This window comes from Miniopterus schreibersii, assembly GCF_964146895.1.
Source record: "Miniopterus schreibersii genome assembly, chromosome: 3".
Classification (NCBI taxonomy): Eukaryota; Metazoa; Chordata; class Mammalia; order Chiroptera; family Miniopteridae; genus Miniopterus; species Miniopterus schreibersii.
This window is the reverse complement of record NC_138103.1, coordinates 89,290,806-89,311,241: the sequence shown is the minus strand read 5'-3', so window position 1 is coordinate 89,311,241 and position 20,436 is coordinate 89,290,806. Positions and strand designations below refer to the sequence as shown.

The window sequence follows — 20,436 nt, the reverse complement described above, 5'->3', positions numbered from 1 at the left end:
TTTAATCAGTATAGACTAGGTTCTAGTGTGTAATACAAGACCCCAAAACCTCAGTGGCTGGCAAATCAAGCCTTTATTTTCCTCTCAAACTTGGAAGTGATATTGTTTTTTTCCATTTCTGTTTCAAAGCAGTTCATATACCAAGACTGAAGAGAAATACATTTCTCCTCCAGGGTTGAACAGCAAAAATCTGTAAAAAACACACATAAATATAATTTATCACATCATCATTTTCAATCTATTTCAAATTTGATTGTTTTCATTAGTCCTAACCTGCCCACACCATCTTCAAATGTTATTTCTTTCAGAATTCTTGCCATCTGTAGTAATTATATAACATGTATTATAAACAGTGGTTGATAGGTATTTGTTAAAGTGACAGATACTAAACATTTTAGACTTAAGGTCATAGGTCCCTGTGGCAACTACATACTCCTGCAATTGTGGTACATAAGCAGTCAGAAAATATGGAAAGAATGGGTGTGGCTGTGCGCCAATAAAACTTTACTTACAAAAGCAGGTGCTGGTCTGGCTACAGTAGTTTGCTAACCCCTTCCTTAGAGCAATGACTCTAAAACATAAGTGAGCATTGGGGTCATCTAACAGATTTCTGGCTACCACCTTAGAATTTCTGATCTAACAGGAATGGGGAGAGACTTAGGAATTTGCCTTTTCAATAAGTTCCCAGGTAATGCCATTGCTACTTGTCTGGGAACCGCACATTGAAAACCATTAACCAACAGAACAGAGACAGTGTTCTGTAAAATGACTTGTTATTTGTGAACCACAAATTAATTCAAATAAATGGATGCACTTTATTTTAAAATTAAGAAATAAATATGGGCTCTGGCTGGTAAGAACGTCATCCTGATACGCCAAGGTTGTGGGTTCAATCCCCCATCAGGGCACATATAAGAATCAACCAATGAATGAGTAAATAAGTGGAACGACAAATCGAAGTCTCTCTCTTTCTCTCTCTCTCTTCTCCCCTCTCTATCTAAAATCAATCAATCAAAAAAAATTGAAAAAGCAGTAATTAATGTTTTCCATTCATTAGCATATTCCTTTATTCACAAAAGCCAGGTGACTAGACTATACTCTGCCAGAGAAAGCGCTGAATAAAATTTTATTGGCTACCTGAGTGAGTTATAATAAAGTGAGTGCTCCCTTTTTTATAGTGACAAGCATACAGTGCTGTAAATATTACACTTTTCTATGCCTCCATCACATGATGGACAGGTAACAAAATTGTTTTGTTTGTAAAGTGTCCCCAAGCTATTTCAACTTGTCAGGACACACAAAGCTTGGCTACACTAAATGCATCAATCCATTTGTATTACTTCAGTGGAACAAAAAGATTTTAGAAAGACAGATTAATTTTATTCTTATTCAACAGTGACATTGAAAAGACATTCTTATTTGTGCAGTGGTTCAAGCTACCAATTCTACTTGTATTTCTATATATTTTAAACTGCAGAGAGATTCCGCATTCGAGATTTTTGACATTCTCAAATGATTATCCCAAATATTGCTGCATTCTTGACATATAAATGATAAAGTGTCTTTGGTTCTTGGAGAGAAAATAAATGATTCCCGACAAACTTGTTTAAGTAAATTTTTATTTAATATTTAGCACTCCAATAGTGAAATTGCTGGAGGAGGTCATCTAAAGTACATTATCGCCAGTGGACCTGAACAGGACCTGAGAAATCAGAGGCTCCTCACCCGTCCCCGGTGCTGGGAATGTGCATTCTGCCCACATCTCCTGCAGTGAGGCCTGTGGCAAGTGAGCAGCCTTGAGCATGAACGATGTTGCTGAGACCCTCAGGGCTGTGTCCGTGTCTGAACACAGGTAATACCTCTATTTAAACTCTTAATATTCTGGCAGGTGGGTGCGAAGATCTACCTGGCTCGCAGCACCCAAGCGGGCTGGTTTGTTAATTCTGTGGGTTAGTAAACCTGCCATCTACCAGTCTGGAGAGCTGCGTCCTAGGTCTCCCTTTGCCCTGCACATAGGAGGCCAGTTTCTCATCCCCCCCGGGAGCTTGGGAGGCTGTGAGGCGACAGAAACTAGAGCAAGATCACCAAGGACGGAGCATGCACTGCGGCTGTGCCATCCTGAAAAGGGCAGCATTGTTGTTTTCAATGGTATTAGTCTTTATTATAAGATTAAAAAGTCATTTTAATATTCTATAAAGTTGCAGGTCATCACTAACAAACCCCCTAAGTAAAAGAAATCAATCGAAAAAAAATCTCACAATATATAAACATACGAAATGAAGCAAACTAGATTCATTCATACAGTCTGAACACCAGTTCCTCACGGAATCTGGGGCAGGTTCGCTCCATCAGCCTGGAAGCAGGGCAGGGAGCGAGTGGGAAGCGCCTGGATGGGGTCAGTACCAGTCAGCACCTGCTTCTGGGTCAGGCAAAGTTTAGAGAGAGGGAAGCGCCTGGTAAAGGCCTTCGCTGATGGCCGCGGGCTGGAGGGCGAGCCCGGCCTCCCGTCGGGCGGCTCCCGGGTCCGCCCGGCCCCGGCGGTCCCGCGCCCGACTCCCGGCGCGACGCCCGGCGCTCGTGGCCCCGCAGCAGCTGGCGCGGCGGGCGCTGCGGGCGCTGCGGCCGCGGAGGGTCCTGCCTCCCGCTCCAGCCCCTGCGCTGACCGCGGGGAAGCGCGCACGGGGTGCAGGTCCACCCGCGCTCCAATTACTTCCCGCAACTCCCGCGCGCGGCCCGGGCGCGCCGTTTGGTTTTGCGGGCGGGGCGGGGACTGCAGGGAATCCCGGGCCCCCATTGGCTGGCCGCCCGCCGCCGCCGCCGCCGCCGCAGTCGCGCCGGGGCCGCTCGGGCATCGCCGCTCTGACGGGGGACGCGGGGCGAGCCACGCGCGGGGGGCCGCGCGCGTCTGAGAACAGGGGCAGCCGCTTCCCGGGAGAAAGTGGGGTCCGCGGGCTGCGAGAACCGTCTGCGGATGAAAGGGAACGCAACTGCCAGGCAGCGCGTGGCTCCGGCGGTTTCCGAGGAAGAGCGCGGGAGGGAAGAAGAGAGGGCGGACTCGCCTCGGTGCCCGGCGGGGCTGCTGCGCCCCGCGGCCGCCTGGCCGCCGCTCCCGCCGCCGCTCCGCCGGCAGGTAAGGCTTCCCGCTGGGGCCGGGCTGCGGCGCGGGTCGGGGCGCGCGCGCCGGGAGCCGGACTGCTGCCCGGCGCCGTCCGGGGCCGCGCGCCGCGCTCGGAGCCGGCCTCGGAATTCGGAGCCGGCGCGGGGCTGCGCTTTGCAAACTTCCCCAAGTTCCCAACTCGGCGGCCTCCGGGCTCCGGAGCCGGCGCGTCAACCCCGCGGGGAGGGCGAGGGGCTGTCGCCGCCGGGCGCCGTCCTCAGCGCCGCTCCGCTTGCGCCCCTGAAGATAATTAAGTATGCGAGGGGTGCAACTGGTTATTTTATACGTGGCTTTGCGGAGGTTTATCTCCTTTACGACAAGATATGCAATGCTTTATTTTCAAAGAGCTGCTGCCAATACCTGCCTCCGCCGGTTCGTGTTAAAATACAAAACCCTCAGCCCCCTTCTCCGCTGATTTTTAGTAAGACCCGTAAGGTTTTTTAAAACTTCGCTCTTCATTAAAAATCACAACTGCGAGGCGATGGGAAGATTTTAATGGCTAGTCTTTCGGTGTATACAGCTCTCTGACTTTCCTGCCGCAAAACTAATTTGGGACCCGTGGAAGAGAGGTGGATTACCAGAGGACTGTAGGTTATATAATATGCATTTCAAAATTGTCTTAAGGGGTTTAGGCATTTGGTGGTACGTTTAGAAAGTCAGAAATTTGCGCAGTGTACCGTGTGCAAGCAGGTCATTGTTGGAAGGGACCTTCAGCATTTTATAAATATTTTTTCTTTTAAAAACGTCATTATTTGTTTCTTTCTACATGGAATCACAGTGCCTTTGGAATCTGTAGTTCACAGTGTTTGATGTTTCTCACAGACCTATTATTTCTCTATACTGTTTGGGGGGGGGGGGAGCAGACATGCTTTTGGCAGGTTCTGTGCCCATGTCATGAGTCTCAGTTTCTCACCAGGTATTGTAAAGCTCATTGGCAAACTGCTCAGCTGGAAAATCACTTTACATATTGACTGCCAGGGGTGGGGGGTGGGGTTAAATAAAGTAGGCTCTGAAAACATGTTTACAGTTTTAAATTGCACTATGCATGACCAAAACATGGTAATCCAGCCATGCCAAGCAGGTATTAGCATGATCTTTTCAGCGCACCTGATCAGTGTTAAGATTTATAAAATGATATCCAGACACACAGCTGCCCAGGAAGATCAAACCTCATGAATCAGTGATGTTGTTTATTCATTAAATTATCCTAAACAACTTGGGGATCATTTTAATTTGTGTATTTCTATTATCATTTCTAGAAAGGACTTTAACTGAATAGGTTTATATTGCAATTTTCTCCATGATTTGAGCACAGTTCTCTTCAGAATTGAAAGGCAGGTGGGTACTCGTCCTGAGCCATCAGCAGGTGCTTGACAAATTGCTTTGGAATGCTCGAGAGCAGAGCTACACACAGAGTAAGAGCTATCCCTTGACTAATTTAACTAACGGGCACATCAGCTTATTCAGGAACAAGGTCTAGTGGCTGGCTATCCTGCACCTGCTATAGAAACTACCGGAATAAAAATAAAGGTTTCATATTAACTTGAAAATCCAATCCCCTTATTAATTAATGGCTCTTACTTTGAAGACTGACATCCAAGTTTAATCCTGCCAATGTTAAGCCCCCTCCCCATTAAAAAAAGACCTCATTTCTTTTCTATTGTGTTCAGCAAATCTCCCGTGGCTGGATTCTTAAGTTCCATGGCTGTGTACCATTTTCAAGCAGTAGGGGGAAGTTTGCACGCCAGGAATCCTTTTATCCCACTGGACCTCATTGCTTCCACTGATCTGCTTAGTGATGTGGTCAGTTTAGATGATTCCCACAAAAAAAGAGACCTGAGTTGTTATGGGAGGGAGGGTGCCATTTGTTCTACATGTGGGATGAAATGTGATGTTCTCATCACAGGGAAAACAGTGCTTAGTGATGGGGGAAAACAATCCCTGTTGGTGAGTCACGTGACATACTTGTACTTCAGTATGACTGCTTCCTTTAAGGATGGGACACAAAACTACTCCTCTGAGACTGAGCATCTTTTGCATCTGATATTTTTGCAGAATGTATTAAATTTAATAGTGTGTGATATTGGTTGAAATTAATTATCATTTAGTGGTTGATAAGAATATCTGTCACTTCTGCCTTTTAAAAAACCCTGTGATGAACATCAAATCACCCTTGCTAATGAAACTGAACTTCAGATAGTCTGCCTAAACTATGTTTGAATAAAATGTGAAATATTACTATGTTTTCACACCTGTGTCATTCAGATGTCATATTATTTAATCTACCTAATGACAGTGATAGGAAGATGTATAGAGTGATGGTTCTCTTCAGAGGTGAGCCATGTTTTCATGTCAAAATATCCAATCCAAGGACTTGTGTAATAAAATGATGTACTAGTAGACTCTCATAAACTGTGATTACAGAGATTCATTTAAGATACTATTCTTTTAGTCTTTAAACAGATTAAAGTTGTTTTTAAAGTAATTATGTCCTGTGTTACTATGTCACTGTTACCACATCAATAGATATTTTACTTATAATGCACCAATTCATGATTCTATTTATATTAAACTATAGGTGGAAATTATTGCACCTTTCCTGTTTAATGAACATTTAGTTTCATTTTTTTATTAATAGGCTCAGTTTATATAAAGAAAAATAAAATAAACTTAATCATTAGATAAGAAAACAAATTATGATTTTTACTGGGAACTTTTACTTTGCTAATACATGAAAACTGAACAATTTACAGTCAGAGATTTTTAATCATTGTAATATTTGTATTTAAGGTAATTGCTTCTTTTTCTGAATTACGGTACTGAAAGGCTGATACGTCATCACCAAACTTTAAGGAAAAATTGCATGAGCATGTGAATGTGAATTACACTGTCTGTGTTGAACATCAAATACTGGTTACTCAGTTATTTTTTAGCATCACATGTTAAGATAACTAATAACATGGGGTAAGTACAATTTTTAGATAAGGCTAATAGAAAATGATGACTATTGAAAAATCATGATGGGCTTGACATAATGTTATTCAACCTATTGTGAGATCCTGGATATTCTAAGAATTCCTTTATTCAATTATTAATTAACACTTAATTTATTAAGCACCTCCTAAGCTATTGAAAACAAGGTCTATGTTTGCTGTTTTTATAAATGTAGGTCCATTCAGGTTTGAATCACTATTTTATTATAGTTCATGGTACTAAGGGATAAATTAAATTTGTAATATGCTTTAGTTATTTTTTCGCTAAAGGGTTATGGATTTCTTTCATATCTTTTGCTTTGTGAATATCTAAGTCATTACGCTATAAAAGGATTTAAATTACCTTGATATGAGGGATGTGGCATTTAAACAATGTAAAATATGAACATCTTATACATACATGTGTGAAGATTCTAATGAGAGAAGGTGAGACCCTAATTTGTGCCCAGATACTTGTTAGAGAAATATAGGACTTACATATAAACTCCTAAATCTATGCACTCAAATGACAGTGATGTATACACTGTACCAAGTACCAAAGAAGTAGTTAAACATTAGGGCATATGTGTGAATATACGCTCATCCACAAAATAGTATGCTAGTTACAAGTATGATTGATTTTTACACCTTAAGAATGCCATATAATCAGTGGGTTCTAGAACTTCTATTTGCTGGAAATTTGTTATAACACACACACAAAAAATGGTTTTCTTCATGTAAAGATGAGTCCTGACTCATTGTATGCATTAAAATGTGGAAAGATCAAACCTTGGGAGTCAGACAATGGTTTGAATCCAAATTTTGAGAATTATTATATGGGTACTTTGAGCCAAATTACTTAACTTTATGATCCTTGTTGTTTTCTTTTGATTTAGTATAATTTTATCCCATAGAGAACATGCACTAATGGTGAAATGTTTCTTCTTTCAGATTCCCATGACTATAGCAAGCTAAATTTATAAAGAACTGGCCCACTGGGTTAGATAAAAATGTGTGGTGGCCAGGATTTTTTATGAGCTGGAATTTGGTCACGTTGAGATGCAGTTGGTCCTCAGGTCACTTATCTAAAAAACAGTTATTTTTGGCAAGAGTGTTTTCAATAGATATAACTGGATATTTCTATTAGTTCAAAGAATCAGTGAGGTTTAGATTATGATGAAACTTTTACCACCGTATTTCAAAAGGTTTAGAAGTCAAGCAAAGAGGAAAATAGGATGGAGCTAGAGGGAGAGAGTATGGAGTTAAGGGAAGTTTTGGGGACTTTTTTTTTTTTTAAATAAAAGCTTGAACATGTGAACATATGAAATGGAAATCATTAGAAAGAGAAAGAAGTAAATGATAACCAAGGTCTTAGATTGTTAGAGCAGGTCATCAAGAGGACGTAAGTGTTGGTCAACCCTTGAACTACACCTGAGCAATCATAGGCAGTTTATCTTTCCCCTGCCCTTGGAATGGATGGTCCTCTTGCCATTCCCACACTAGTTGTTGCTTCAAGTACACAGCCTTGAGAGAGTAATGTGGTGTTGAGACCATCTGGACTGAATATGTGACTGAACCCTGTTAAGGCCTCTGTATAAAATTTTAAGATTCTGGTGGGTGGATGTCAGTTCCTACTCATCCTGCAGCCTCCCAAGAATCCAACATAGAGAAGATGAAAGCTCCCGAGTTTATAATCCAACATAGAGAAGATGAAAATTTGTCTAGGGAATAGACAGGAGATACAATTAGATGTCATTAATTTTAATAATGCAAGTGAAATCATATTTAAAAACAAAATATCAAATAGTTTTAGCTGACATTTCAACATTTATTAAAATATCTTGAATGCCAAAAAGAATTGTTAGGAAATTTCAACCAAAATGCGATACTAATTAATTTATACGAAGTAATACTTTTATGTGTACTTGAAAGAGATCCAAATGCTTGGTAAATGTTGAGAAGTAGAGAAAATTAACACTAATAGACACTGCCCATAAAAAATAATGTTGTGGTGCTATCATTAACACTAAGTGGTGTGATGCATTTAAAACTATCTTTGAGGAGAAACTTTAGGAATGCTTGACAGAACAAGCAACTAACAATATACCCAAAAGAAAATGTCCTCCTGCAACTTTGTGAGTCAGTATTTATTTCCATGAAGTTTAACCATTACTCCAAGGGATGTGATTTCAGGCATTCTTAAAAGCAATGTCATTACTATACTCATTCCTAATTACGAACAACAGGATAGTAAGTAAAAAGTGAAAACTAAGTTCTTGGCAAAGTTTTTGGTGTATATTTACTTAGCATGAATGGGAAGCCCAGGAAAACAGTGTCTCACAGTTAGACATCTAGTTATCTTAATCAGTATGCATTTGTACTAAACTCCCTACTAGAAGATGGCAACCATTATTAGATCCTAACGTAGAGGGAAGTCCAGTATGTATTAGACTTGTATCAGTGGCAACCAGAATTAGAGTTGTGTCAAGTAATCTAAATATATAGCAACGTTTCGTATATACTAAACATAAATAATATACATTTTAATAGCAGTACTAAAGAGATGTTTATTCCATGAAACATTCGAATCTCAATATTTTGCATATCTATTGAACAAGGAGTTTTATCTGCCTCTGGTTATATAACAGCATTGATGAAGGAAACAAGGGGATAAATGAAAATATATGGCATGTGATCTGCCCCAGCCCAAAAGTTTAAACACACCTCTAGATAGCAATATTGTTAAATGGTTGTTACATTTGAAAAAATAATAATAAAGTCAGATATGTTCAAAATACACAATCACACCACAAAAGTACAGGCCCGTCTCATAGAGTTTAGGCTGGATTGCAAAATATGCCATCTTTTTGGAAGGAAATCTGGCAGTACCCTTCAAAGTACAAAATCCAGCAATTTCAATACTTAGATTATTTTCTGTAGAAATGTTTTTTCATGTGCTTGCCAGTGTCTTTTGGTATTTATTCTTCTCTCAGTGACTGCAGCTTCTCATTCCCCTTTGCTGAGTTCTACTTCAGACCTATAAATAGAAGCAGGATATCCCAGGATGCAGTTGTAGGCACTGCTCACCTCTCAATCTAGAAACTTCTGAAGAGGTAGCTCCATCCAGTCACAGGGGTTTAAATGTCATGTGAATACCTCTTTCCAGATCTTTGTTTCCACTCTCTGTGCTGAGCATCAGACTCCAATCTCAGAATGACTACTGAGTATTTCCACTTGCATATCAGTATTACTCTGCTCAAATTGCCAGAACAAAATACCATAGATTGAGTGTCTTAAACAACAGAAATTTATTTTCTCGTGGTTCTGGAGGCTCAGAAGTCCAAGATTAAGGTGTTGGCTGATTTGATTTGGTTCCTCATGAGAATGTTCTTCCCGGCTTATAGACAGTATCTTCTCACTGTGTACTCTCATGCCTTCTTAGAGCTCATGCAGAGAGAGAGAGAGAGAGCCAACAAGCTCTTTTGTGTCTCTTCGTATTAGGGCACTAATTCTATCACAAGGACCCCATCCTTATGACCTTGTTACTTTCCAAAGGTCCCATCTCCAAATATAACCACATATGCAGTCTGTAAATTTTGGCAAAATTTAGTCCATAGCAAGATCTAATAATCCTTTTAAGTACAACTTGTTCAAAACCAAACTCTTGGCTTCTGCCCCTCCTCACCACAACCTAAATATACTCATTTTCATAATCTTCTTCGTTCAGTTAATTACATAATTATTCATTTAACTTCTTAAGAACTTAGGGCCAGCTCTGAGGCTTTGCTTTCCTTCCATCTCCCCACAATCAGTGTCAGTATTGAATCTACTGGCTTCATAGCTTTATGGTCTAAATATATATATTTAATCCAATCACTTCTTATCTCCACCCTAGGTACCTTTTATCCAACCACTATTGTCAATCTCCAGACTGGTCTTTCTTCTACTTTTATCCATGTCCACCACTAATTCATTGCACAGCAACCAGATATAAACCCTCCAGTATCACTAAAGTACTTTCCATGGTTTAAAGCCAATGCCTGGCTTAGCCCCTCTATTTTCTGTCTCATTATGCCAAGTTTACTGCTGCCACAGGGACTTTTCATTCACTCAGCTTCCCCCCTTTGTGCAGATCTTGGTTTAAATATTGTTAGTTCACAGCTATATTTTCTAACAATATAAAGTTAGAAATATAAACAATATAAAGTTGTAAATAAAGTTTCTTCTCCAGAAGAATTATCTTTACCTTTATCCATGTTTAATTTTTTTCTAAATAGGACCTGCTTCAGCTTACATGATACTGCATTATATTGTCTTGTCTTCCAACAATAAATGCAAACCCTGTGAGGAAAGCCCTACTGTAATGGCTGGCTTATGAGACCCCTCAATAAGTGTTTGTTTGATGAATGAATAAGTGAATGAATGAAAGAAGGAATGTGAGCACAGATTCACCTAAACATACAGATGCATATAAAGGGGGCTTGAACAATTTACATGATCACATGCTAAGGGCAGTTATCTTTAGACAGGAGAGTGAGACATATTTGTGAATTACATGACTTTTTAATGTGATATATTCATGCATATAACTTGCCCTATAAATGTAATAATGATTAATTAGTCATGCCTTTTGTATTAGTATTCGATACTGAAACAGTGTTCTCTTGTTAAAATGAGTAAGGGAAGAAAAAGAATAGAATGTGGTGCCAGCCTACAAAAAAATGGTTTTAAAATGAAGACAGAATAATTTGGACAAGTACTAGTTATCTTTCCAACTCAAGATTCAATACTATCTCACTGTGTATAATGTCCCGATTCCCCATGGTGTCTACAATTAAAATAAACCTCTTAGGACCCACTGAAAAGGGATACAAGGCCTTTCAAGATTCCTCTTAATTGGCTCTGAGATTCAGTTTTGTTATCTGAAAGTAACAGAGGAGAATCGGCATTAACACCTGGACTCCTGTCTGTGCAAAGTCCAGAGCTCCTGAAGTAACAATTAAATGGCTTAATCTTAAAGCCCTCCAAGGTTTAATTCAGTGGCTCTCTACAGAAGGGCATTGCTAATTTTCCCTGAATTGCTGCTGCTGCTAACTGCACTGCCTTAATTTGAACAGTGTTCAAAATTCCATTCTCTCTAATGGAGTTAATTGCATTATGAAAGTCTGCTTAGAGTGGGAACTTATTTCCTCTTGTGGAGTATTTCTCTACAGAGTCCTTTCTTTTCCTTTCAACTTGACACATGTGCATATTTTTGCAGAATAGTGTCACAAATGCAGCCTTCTCTGTTTAAACCAAATTTCAAAGAATATTCTTTAAAATATTTATATACACACCAAAGCAATTTAGCTATCCAAAGTGCCTACAATTTTGTACATGTTCAGGCCATCTGATCTAATAGACTCTAAGTCCGTGGAACATTAACAAATCTGTGAGCTTTTAAACAGGCTGTGACCTCTTCATTTGGAGGGTTGCTTCAATAGAGTGAGGGCTCCCTTAGGTTAATGGTGGATCATGCAGCTGTTTGACTCGCAGGGAGCTAAGGTGCCCATTATCTCAGCACTGCTGAGTCATGTTATCACAACCAAATAATGAGTCAAGCCCCTTCCCTTGTTCCTGTAACATTTCCAGGTCATTACAAGAAATCTCAGTGTGCATGTCCATGAAGCTTTGTGTCTGATAACTGCACAGAAATTATTATTTTTTTCCAAGAATATGAAGTCTCAGCTAAGAGTCAATTTCCTCATGACCATATCAGCTGCTTATTCAGAGTTCATCTGGGCATCCTTTTTGAAGAGAAAGGCTGACATTCTCTCTCTCTCTCTCTCTTTATTTTTTAAAAATTTTATGGTCATTTTCTTAAGGATGTACAGACAACTCCTTGACATGTTTTCATAACCAGGCATATCCAAATTATATTTAAATTTATCATCTACCTTTATTCCTTCACACACACACACACCCCACACACATGCATATACAGAGAGATAAGACAGGTTGACCAATTAGTCCCATAATTTTAAACTGTTATATCAACTCTAAGTGTCATAGCAAGGAGCCAAAAATCTGTTTTATGATTCTAGCATAGAGATTGCTTCCTTTACATCTCTATTCTTTCATTAAATCTGCAGTTTCTTTAGAGGCATATTCTGTGCTAAGAAATCTTGAAAATAAAGGTAAATACATTAGAAATGTATTTCCAATGTTTTTCAAAGAATTTTTGTGATGCTCTCACATTACATGTTCATTACTGTGTGTGTGTATACACACACACACACACACACACACACACACACACACACAGATGTTAAAAGCAACTCTTCAGTAAGATCTCTAAAGCTAGCTAAATGTTTCTGATAGAGGCAGTAAACCCTTTTGGCATTAATCCTTCCTAAAAATGAAATACTTCTACACTATAGAGAAAGCTATGAAATATGAATGACAGGAGGAAAACAACTTCATTTATTCCTGCTCTGTGATTTACAGTGTAGAGATGACAACCATGGGGGAGGTGAAGAATGGTAAATTTTTCTGTGTTTGATGCTAATTTTACAGCACTACAGAAAAAGGGAGCATTGTGCCGTATACTGGATCTCTAAGTGAATTTATTTAAAGATGGTCCATTAGTTCATGTCACCATGGAAAATTGGTAAGTTATGAGTGTTCTTACAAACAGACTTGAGAAAAAATCCCCAGTATTGTGGATTCACGGAGAACTACCCTGAAAAATTATTGTATTTTGCTTCCTAGTCACAAAGATATGATTAATAGCTTTAACACAGAGCCAAGATATTTTCATTAATGGTTACTTAACCAATTTTTGTAAGTGCACTTACTCTTCCATTCTTTAATGCCAAAGAAAGTTTTGAAAGCCATGAAAGTAAGGAGATAATTTTAGGCTGAAAAGGTGGATCCAAAAATCTTTTCACAAAAGCAAACAAACAAAGGATAGAGCTGTCTTTCCCTGATAGAAATAAAGGGAAAGTAACAGGTTACAAAATCTATGAAGGCATTTCCTTACTTTTCCTCTGGCGTATTACTGCTTGTTTAAAATGCACTTAGAAAACTGCATTGGGAGATTTTACAATGACAAAAATAAATTTGAATATGTATATAAATGGAAGGACATATATATATATGTATATATATGTATATATATAATTTGACAGTATTACAGAGATCCCCCATTACCCCCTGCACCCACCCCCTACCCCATCCCAGGCCTTCACCACACTATTGTCTGTGTCCATGGGCTGCGCATATATGCATATATGTTCTCTGGTTAATCTGTTCCCATCCCCCTCAGCCCATCTTCCCTCTGAGATCCGTCGGTCTGTTCCATGTATCCATTCCTCTGGACCTATTTTGTTCATCAGTTTATTTGGTTCAATTCCACATATAAGTGAGATCATTTGATATTTGTCTTTCTCTAACTGGTTTATTTCCTTTAGCACGATAATCTCCAGGTCCATCCATGATGACACAAAGGGTGAAAGATCCGATCCTTCTTTTTTACAGCGACATTGTGTTCCATGGTGTAAATGTACAACAGTTTTTTTATCCACTCATCTACTGATAGGCACTTGGACTGTTTCCAGATCTTGGCTATTGTAAATAACATTGCTATGAACATAGGGATGCATATATTCTTTCTGATTGGTGTTTTAGGATTCTTAGGATATATTCCTAAATGTGGGATCACTGGGTCAAATTCCATTTTTAATTTTTTGAGGAAACTCCATACTGTTTTCCAAAGTGGCTGCACCAGTCTGCATTCCCCCCAGCAGTGAATTAGGGTGTCCTTTTCTCCACACCCTCGCCAGCACTTGTTGTTTGTTGATGTGTTGATGGCAGCCATTCTAGCAGATGTGAGGTGATACCTCATTGTCATTTTAATTTGCATCTCTTTGATGATTAGGGACATTGACTATTTTTGACAACTAATTACAAAAATATTAAGATGTCTTATAGTCTCTATTTCCCATCCTTTCTCAAAATATTTTCAACTTTATTTCTGGTCCCATACTAAGAAAACCAGGTAGTTTAACATTTCCAATTTTATTATGGAATTGTATCATTGATTCTGGGTTGACTCTGTAATTTATTATTCTAGAGATATCTTGCCTTAGTTTTGGCCTATAAAGTCAATGGCTTACTGGTTAGTACTGATTTCAGGTTATTAATTTGACTTTAGTCCTGGTCTCTGACTATTCTCAGCCTCCATCATGGTCAATGGCATTTCAGTACTCCCTTGTGAAAATCCTTATGGGCCATGTCTTTCAAGGACAGCCTGATACTGGATTACATGCCCCTCCTATCTTTGAACTCTACAATGTATCTTTATATCTATGTTCACAGAGTCACAGAACATACATTTCTCCCTTATGTTGCATACAGCTTTTGCACAGTTGTCTATATACATCTAATAATTTTAGCCATCTGCCATACTTTAGGTATTTCTTACTTAACATTATACATTTCTGGTGACATCTTTACATTTTAAAAGAAGCCATCTGGAGGTAATGTTTAATCCAAGTAATTAATAAAGTTTGGGATTCCATTATAGTTCCATGGATGCTATTTTGAGGGTTTTTGATTTCAAATATAACCTGTTTGGTGTCTTCATCAGTTGTCATCTGATACATTTTTGTCACCTAGGTGATGATTGTTATTTTTTAATGCATATTTTCATATTTTATTATAAGTGTAAGTTATGCTCATGGTGAAGAACATCAGGTATTGTCAAATGTGTTAAGCTGAAATGTTCATCTCCCTCTCTACTTACCTAGTTCCTGATCTCCCAGAGTTTTCTGCTCACACCAGCAGTTTCCCATGTATTCTTCCAGAAACTTTCTGCCAACTGATAAATGCCTGTATATATAGAAGACTACTCTCTGTCTTCAATTTATTTTATACTTATTTCACCCAGTTAATTTTTCTCTCCTTAACACAATTTTTTGAAACTTGAATTTCCAGATGCCCACACACCTTTGGTTTTACTTTTTCTCCTCACTCTGTCTCTTCTCAGTTTTATTTGCTGCTTTCTTCTTTCCCATTAATATTGAAACAGCTTTGTTTTTGCCTCTCTACACCCACGCATATAGTGATCTAATCCACGTTCATAGTTTTAAACACCATATGTTGCCATTTCCCAAATATATGTCTCCAGCTCTGATCTCCCCAAATCTAATCTCTGCCCAACTGCTTTCTTTGCATATGATACATTTGGATACCTATTTGACATCTCAAATCTATAAGCCCAAAACGAACTCTGGGTCTTCACTCTCAAATACATTTTATTCTCAGATTTTACACGTCTGTTGATAAATCCCGTTCTTTTAGTTATTCAAGCAGAAATTCTCAAACTCTCTTATATCCTCTGTTGGCTCTACTTCCAAAGTATATGTAGAATCTTGCCGATTCTCAGCCGTTTCACTGTTCCTGGCATGAGTCTAGTAGTAATAATTGCTTACCTGAATTACTACTGGATTAGCCTCCTAACTCGTCTCCTTGCTTCCAGCCCTCCAAAGATTAGCCTCAGCAGCAAGGATCATCCTTTGAAAACATATTAGATCATGCAACCCCTCTGTTCAGAACCAGCTAATGGCTTCCTATTTACCTCCCAGGAAATGCCAAGGGGCTGTGTGATGTGCGTCCTAATGTATTTCTCATCTCATCTCTTCTCTGCCTCTCGCTCATTTTGCTCTCACGACTCCCTGCTTATCCTGGAGAGTTTAACAAGGCTTCTTCCACGTTTGCTAGCCACTCTCAGACCAGACTGCTGTTTACCAGAGACCCGCTTGGCAAGCTGCCTTCAAGTGTCCTTGTTCAAGTTCCCCCTTTTCTTTGAGGTCTGTCCTCATTATCCACCTACGGGCAGTTTCCATGTACATTTTATTTAATGTTTAGCTTATTATATTGAATCAGCCTGTTTTTACTCTGTGGTCTAGTATACATGAAGCAATACTGAAAAGCAATATATAATAAAATGTTCAGTACTACATTCTATCCAGATTGTACATGGAAAAAATATGAGATGTGGTCTTTCACTTTTCTCTTCATAATAATGAATATGTTTTTACGTGACTAAAATGTCAACAGCCTATGAGTGTTCTCACATACATTTACACGGAATACAAAATGTTTACCTGACATACAGCAGCAGTCTGGAAGGAGTAATAATATCCTTGAAATGTTATCCTCATGTTTTTTGGATTATTTTGTATCAAATTTGATACCCCAAGATCATATTATTATTCATTTCATTTTTTCATTTTAGCAAACATTTAGCCACCTAATATATGCCAGACCCTGTTCTAAGCACTGTGTCTGCAGCAGTGAAGACAGGAGTCCTTGTCTACATGGGACTTTCTACATATTCTTTTTTAGACACTAATCCATATATCCCATTAAATGGTAACTCCATTGGAGCTAAAGATTCAGATAAGGAACATAAGATAATTAACTAAAGCAGAAGTTCCTGTGAAAATGGTGGGAATGGTGATAGTGTCCATTGTGGAGGTAACACACCAATTACACAGTTTCTCAGAGTTTCCTGAACATCCTGCAATAGAACTGTGCAATTTTATAGCAGAGAACCAAGAAGTTTGTATAGTATGCCTTTGAATAATTAACTGACCCTAAAATAAATTAATTCATTTGTTCACATAGCTTTCTAGAGTTTAATTTTTTAAAAATGTGATATAATTAACTTATAACATTGTGTTAGGTTCAGGACTACAACATAATGATTTGATATATGTATATACTGTGAAATGATCACCACATTAAGTGTGTTAACATCCATCACCACACAGTTACAATTTTTTTCTTAAGGGAACTTTATTTACTCAGAAAAGTCATCTTTATTTTACTCTTTAAATGTGTCTCATTAAAAAATTTTAATGTTGACATTAAAATGAGAACTTTTAAGGTTAACTCTCATATCAACATTTAAATGGACAGTACAGTATTAACTATAGTCACCATACTGTACATCACATCCCCAGGACTCATTTATCTTACAACCGGAGGTTTGTACATTTCTCCCACCTTCATCCATTTCTCCCACCTGCCCACCTCACTGCCTCTTGCAACCATGAATCTATTCTCTGTTCATGCGCTGATGGATACACATTGCTCCATGTTTTGGCTGTTGTAAATAGTGCTGCAGTGATCATTGGGGTATATGTATCTTTTTGAGTTAGTGTTTTCACTTTCTTTGGATAAACACTCTGAGGTGGAATTGCTGGATCATATGGTAGTTCTATTTTTAATTTTTTGAGGAACCTCCATACTGTTTCCCATACTGACTGCATATTTTTATGTGTTTGTTGGCCTTCTGTATGTCCTGTTTGGAGAAATGTCTACTCACAATCTCTGCTCAGTTTTTAATTGGACATCTTTTGGTCTTAATTTGTATGAGTTTCCTATGTATTTTGGCTATTAATTGCTTATCAGATATATCATTCATGAGTATCTTCTCTTACTCAATAGGTTGTCTTTTCATTCTGTTGATGGTTTTTATTTGCAGTTTCCCTGGTGATTAGGGATGTGGAGCACCTTTTCATGTACCTGTTGGTCATTTGTATGGCCCTAGTGCAGTGATGTTTACAATTGATTAATTGAATGAAATTGTCTCCATTCTATAGGGAAGGATTGGGTGTGTTTGTTTTTTTAAAGAAAACCCCTCCAGAGGTATCAGGCTTTTCCCTGCCTACATCATATAATGAGTCTCCTTACATTTAGTTATTTAATTAATTAATTTTTAAAAATTTATTTTATTGACCGTAGAGAGAGGGGGGGGGGGAGAGAGATATGGGTTTCTTTAGATTAAGCATCTTTTCCTGGTTTAATTATTCTTGCTACTTTTGTAGTTTTCTGTTGCACAAGGGTGCGTCTGTAACTTCTTTTGAAGGAAAGAATAGCACACTTTCTCTGCAGTCATTGCTATAGTTGACCAGTGACTCATTTCCTCTTTCTGAAGAAAAAAAAAAATGATTGTACAGCGAGTCTTCACTTAGTGTCATCTGTAGGTTCTTGGAAACTGTGACTTTCAGTGAAATGATGTATAACAAAACCAATTTTCCCATAGTCAAATTGATAAAAATGAGTTAGGCCCCTATGGTATATTTCTGGTCACAAAAATATCACCAAACTACTAAATAAAGATCCCAGACACTTCTAATACTAAACTTTGATGAGCTATACATACATTTAAAAAAGATGAATAAAAACAAGTAAGATCGTTATTTTCCAATCTACTTTTTCCAGCTCAGGGTCTCAGGTGCCCCGAGCCTCTCCTGGCAGCTCAGGGTACAAGGTGGGACCCACCTCTGGACAGGACACCCTTCTATCACAGGGCATAAGTGCTCTCTCTCTCTCTCTCTCTCTGACTAGGATGAGCTAGACATGGTGATTTGTTGGAATGGGGGAGAAATCTGGAATCCCAGGAGAAAACCCAGACAGACATGGGGAGAAGTGCACATTCCACACAGTTGCCCTGCCAGGAATTGATTTTTTTTCTGCTTCAATATTTTAACAATGTGAGGTTGAATGAAATTATTTCATTTGAGGATCTGCTGTATTTTCAACACCATTGGTATTAGCAGGCCTCTGACTTAGCTTACCAAGTCAAATTTGACTCACAGCGACCATGGCTTTCGTATGGAACAAGTTTATTTCTGGTTTGAGTTTTTTTTTATTTTTACTGTTTCTTCAACTGTCATGTCAACCAGCAATTAGGGAACCATGGACTGATTGGAAGTGAACAAATGAGCCACGGCACTGAGAGAGCTGCCCTAGAGATTTGCCCAGATTCACAGATGACTTTTTATGAGTGAGAAATATATAATTACGGAGTAAAGGAAGACAGGTGGGACTTATAGTTTGTTAGTGGAAGACCCTATAGTAAGTGCAGATACAATCCCCTTGCCAGAAATAGGTTACTGGTAAAATAATGCCATTGAAGTTTGTTGGTTTCATGGAGAGATAATGACATCTAATGAATGATCGCTAAATAAACCCATCTCCTTATTAGTAAGATTATTTTCCTTGATCTAGCCCCAATTCAAAAAACAAATGAATATTTAGTTATATTTTTACTCCTAACATGGGATGAATATTCCAATAATGTTTAACACTGCAAGTAAATAGTACAGTATATTTGAAATATTAATGTACTTCATAATGCTTTTTCCCATCTGTAATTTTTTAGGACATTCTAACTTTTAATAATTTGCAGATCTATTAATCACTTTATTATTTTCCATTCCCAGAATATTTTCCCCATTCAAGAACTAGAATATATAACAGGCCTAAGAATTTTGGTCCTGAAAAAGCAAAAATTAACCATGTTCCATGTGATTAGAGAATGGGTAGGAACATAGGAATAGTAATAATATGATAATTAGATTCACACTGAATGTTCCTCTAAAAGAATTGTGCATTTTAACAGAGGACAAACAGATTCTTGCAAGAGAAATCTTCAAAATTCCTTTCATTGCAGTATTTTGCTAAATAGAAATGCAAATTTTATTACAAGATGGTTCGGCTCTTTATTTTATGAGCACACTTAATGCTTTTTCATTTGCTGATGCTACGCTTATATTCCATAGTCATTCTTTCCTCCTTCTCTCCCTCCTTCCCTTCCTTTTGTCTCTTCCTCCCTCCCTGCCTTTCTTCTTCCTTCTAGATTTTTCTTTTGAAATAAAGTGTCCTAAAATCTCCATAATAAGGGTAATAGATTTCCTCTCTATCATAATATCATCCCGGTGAAACTTGTTTCCTTTCAGACACCTTTCCATACAGTGAACAATACTACCTTATAAGGAATGTGATACCTTCATCTCTTATTTAAAACCCCATCTGATTTTTAAATTTTCCTTGAAAGCATTTGTCCCTATTTATCTCCATTCTTTCAGCATCTTATTCTTATTTGTAGATCTACTCACATAATGACTTAATAAACTTTTATTTTTTTCTTATATAAGCAGTCCTTACCTGTTAAGCACCTACTATTTTCCAGTCGCTCATTCTACACTGGACATAAAATGATGAACGAGGTGGACATATTCCATCTACCGTAACACCCCTCCAGGCACTCTCCTCCCCTCCCTTTCCCAGTATTTGAAAAACAGCTGATTTGTTGTAAAAGTACTATACAAAAATAGGATTATTTAGAGTACTTGCTACTTTTAGAATACTTGCTATTAAAATCTGATATGATTATATAGTTGAAAATAATTGTAGTTTCTTATAATATTCCTAAAACATAAAAAATTAGTTGGCTTGTAGGATATTTGATCT

General features: G+C 38.3%; 1 protein-coding gene across 1 annotated transcript in view; it reads left to right on the top strand.

Annotated features, from left to right (window-relative positions):
- The first annotated feature begins 2,838 nt into the window (after nucleotides 1-2,838).
- Nucleotides 2,839-20,436, top strand: part of CDH12 (cadherin 12) — a 661,533-nt gene continuing 643,935 nt past the window's right edge. Inside the window, exon 1 of the mRNA XM_081131650.1 lies at nucleotides 2,839-3,130. The gene's annotated coding sequence lies outside the window, so the exon portion shown is untranslated. The remainder of the gene's footprint in view (nucleotides 3,131-20,436) is intronic.